The sequence below is a fragment of the Bombus terrestris genome, chromosome 17 (assembly GCF_910591885.1).
Source record: "Bombus terrestris chromosome 17, iyBomTerr1.2, whole genome shotgun sequence".
Taxonomy (NCBI): Eukaryota; Metazoa; Arthropoda; class Insecta; order Hymenoptera; family Apidae; genus Bombus; species Bombus terrestris.
The window spans coordinates 2398439-2402221 of record NC_063285.1 but is presented as its reverse complement, the minus strand read 5'-3'; the positions used below and the strand labels follow the sequence as shown (position 1 = coordinate 2402221).

The following is a 3783-nucleotide window of genomic DNA, read 5'->3' as shown; positions in this document are numbered from 1 at the left end:
TTTGCCTTTACCTTCGACTTGATGCGTCGAAATCGCCCCGTAACTCTCCGAACTAGCGTCAGTATGTAGTTCTATCGGATAATTGTGGTCGAATATCATTAACACCGGCGCGTCGATCAGGGCGGAAACTCCCTGTTTTATTTTCTCGTGCCTATCTGTCCAAGTTATATTTCTGTTATCTAAGATGAGCGCATACAGGGGTTTCATCACCTGTGAGAATTTAGGGATGAACTTTCGGAAGTATGAAGCTAACCCTATGAACTGCCTGAACTGTGTGGCGGCCGTTGGCACAGGTAAAGAACTTAAGGTGTGTATTTTACCCGGGTTGGGACGGACTTCTTCGTTATGAATTACATATCTCAAATAGAGCACCGATGTTTTTAGAAAAGAACATTTCGCAAAGTTAACAGAGAATCCTGCTTTTACGAGGGTATCTAATACGGTGTTCAATCTTCCTAACGCTTGATCTATCAAGTCGGCAATAACTAGAACGTTATCGAAATAAATAACAACGTACGAATGAGCGAGGTCGCCTAGGGCCTTGCGAATGGCCCTCCGAAAGACGGACGGTGCAATTTTTCAGTTCAAACGGCATCGTCATCTACTCATATTGTCTGTCAGGGGTAACGAACGCTGTATACTCCGCTGAATTAGGATAAATAGGAATTTGGTGAAACCCGCTGGCCATATCCAGGCTAATAAAATATCTCGCCTCTTGCAATCTCGCGACTTGATCCGCAATAAGGAGTAAAGGGTACTGATCCGCGACGGTACTTTGATTTAGCTCTCGGGGATCCACTCGTAATCTATCTGAACCGTTTTCTTCTTCACGAGTTACGTAGGGCTCGCGAATGGCGAATTACTAGGCCTTATGATCTTTGCTTTAATTGAAACCCTTATTTTCTCACGTACCGCTCTTCGGTCCTCCTCGCTAAGTCTATAAGGACTTCCTCGTACGGTGATGTTAGGATCAATTATCGTATTTCTAACCGGCCTGTATTTACACGAATACGCAGGAAACCCGTAACGAATGAATCTTTGAATTTGTCGAGAAGAGAAATTGATCGACTTTTATTATTACCATGTACATCAGTGTCGGCTTCATTAACGACGATCTCGTTTGCAGCGGTTTCATTACAGACATTAATTATTTTCGTTTTACACATAGCGAGGCTATTTTGTGTAATGTTACGTCAAAACCCAGACTTAGAGTTCCGCAACTAATCGCGATATCATATTTTAGATAACTATCAGCAAGGACATGAGAAATCATCTTCGATGTAAAAATCATTAATACACACGATGAACAAATGGGAGGCGTATGTTTAATATAGGTATTTCCTACTCCTCGCATTACCAATATGTCAGTCATTCTTTTGCCAGAAGTCTCGAGGCCACGGACTCTTTAATTAGTGAACGCTCGGCTCTCGAATCGGAGTAAAATGGAAACGACTCACCCAGATGACTTGATCTACCCGATGATGCTTCCAGTACGTAGAAGTCGACTCGCCACTCGTTATTGAAATTATGGTTTCCTTTCATAGTCAGGTTGACAGCTGCGCCCCATGCAGCGGGGTCGGAACGTGCGATTTTAAGGGTTAAAACGTGATAGCGAAAACTTGTTAGGTTTCACACTCGATTTTGCACTAGCGACTGGATTACTCGCGCACGATGGTCGTAAGTTCTAACACTGTTATAATCGGCACTGATCCCACTTCTGATGTCGGGTCGGCGTTAAGGTTAGAATTAGGGTTAAGGGCGTGAAACGAATCCCTATTGACGCTAGACGTGATCGTTATGCGATAGAGGAGATATTTACTAGTGCAAATATGACTATGATGGAATTGGACAAGTAATCGCGATAATTAGATACTCGAGAAGCTATTGACAATGATCCTAGGCTCAATAACGAATCCGCGGTCAACGGGATGACGAACTTTACCCTTCGTTAGCGTCTAAGTTACACTGTATGTTAGAGCAAGGGGCAATTATTACGTATACGAAAGACAGGTCGATTACTGATGAGATCGCACTAGAGAGAATGACTCTCCGTCGCGGTGACGCTGTCGAAGAAAACTATGATGGGTGTGCCTAAGGGCACGAGATCATCGGATTCGCGGAGAAAAGTCTTCGTTCGAAGGGTGAGGGAAATTGACGTTGCTGTTAATTGGTCAATTTCCATGTTGGTGGTTAGAGAAAAATATTAGCCGTCCTTGGGGAAAGTTGCTAGCGAGAAGCGTCGTTCGTGGAAGGATAGATTTCTCTTATCTTCCCGTAGTTGGGGCACAGGCTATTTGTCTATTTGAAAGACTTTGTATAATTGAAACTTAATATTCGTAGCGGGTCCTCGCCCAGCTAAACATATACTGTGAAGATGCGTTGGCATCTGGCAATCATCTTACCCGAAGGACAGTCTGCGTGTGGCGAGCCACGGGGCAAAAACCATTGAAACGTTTACCGTCGTGCCCTGTCCCAAGTATTTCTTTTAAGGAGAGGTATAGAGTTACTCTGTGCCTTTGTTAGATAAAACGTTCATCCCTTGGACCGCGGCTACGTTCGGCGACTGATTGTCGCCTCGAGCCCGAGCTCACTATCATAAATCTCAAATAAGTACAGTCGGATCGAATGACAACAGTTTCTCAATACGGCTATGGTGAAATCTAAATTACAATACTAGGGGTCTTCCCAAAGTTCCAAAGGGAAGGTTCCGGTGTTTTTTCATCTCCGACATATATATATTTTAATAAAACATTAACTTTGAATTGAACTTAAATTTCAAATAAACTTACTTATTAAAAATTTCTACATGAAATATATTTATATTTCAAGACTCAAATTCTGTTTATTCAGATAATCTTATTTCATTTCATAATTTAACTATAATAATAATTATTATTATTATTACTTTAACTACATTTTTCCTTATAGATTTTACATTAAATAATTTCTTAAACTTAAATTTATTAAAAAATCATACTATTGAAATTATTTGAACTTTAACTCCTATAATTATTTTAATAATTATTCGTTTTCCATCACTAAAAATTTTATATTATATTGATGAAATCATAAATCCTTATTTTTCTATTAAATCTATTTGTCATCAATGATATTGATCTTATGAATATCCAGAATTTAATAACTATGAATTTGATTCATATATATTAAATTGTGAATCAATAAATCAATTTCGACTTTTAGAAAATGATAATCGATTAATTATTCCATTTAAAATTTCAATACGTATAAATGTATCTTCTACAAATGTAATTCACTCATGAACAATCCCTTCATTAGGAATTAAAGTTGATGCAATTCCTGATAGAATTAATCAACTAAACATATTTTGTATTCGTCCTGGAATTTATTTTGGTCAACGCTCTGAAATTTGTGGAATAAATCATAGTTTTATACCAATTATATTAGAAAGAACTTCTTATGAATTATTTTCAAATCGGATTAAAAAAAATTAATATGAAAAATTAGTTAATTAAATAACATTAGATTGTCATTCTAAAATTAATAATTTAACTTATTATTTTTCTATCATTAAATGTCTGAAATTAAGAATTGATCTTTTAAATCAATTAGAGTAATTAAAATTTACTTCTAACGAATTCCACAAATGATACCTATTAATTGATTTATTTATCTTTTTATTATGTATGATTTGCTTATTATCAATTATAATTTTAATAAATTCATTACTATTAAATTTAAAAATTAAAAATATGTTGAGGTGGCCGTGAGTGAGTTATAGTTGTTGGGTCTGGTCCGCTGTAA

At 37.1% G+C, this 3783-nt stretch overlaps 1 pseudogene; it reads left to right on the top strand.

Annotated features, from left to right (window-relative positions):
* Nucleotides 1-2801: 2801 nt before the first annotated feature.
* On the top strand, nt 2802-3473 carry LOC125386685 (annotated as a pseudogene).
* The last annotated feature ends 310 nt before the right edge of the window (nt 3474-3783 follow it).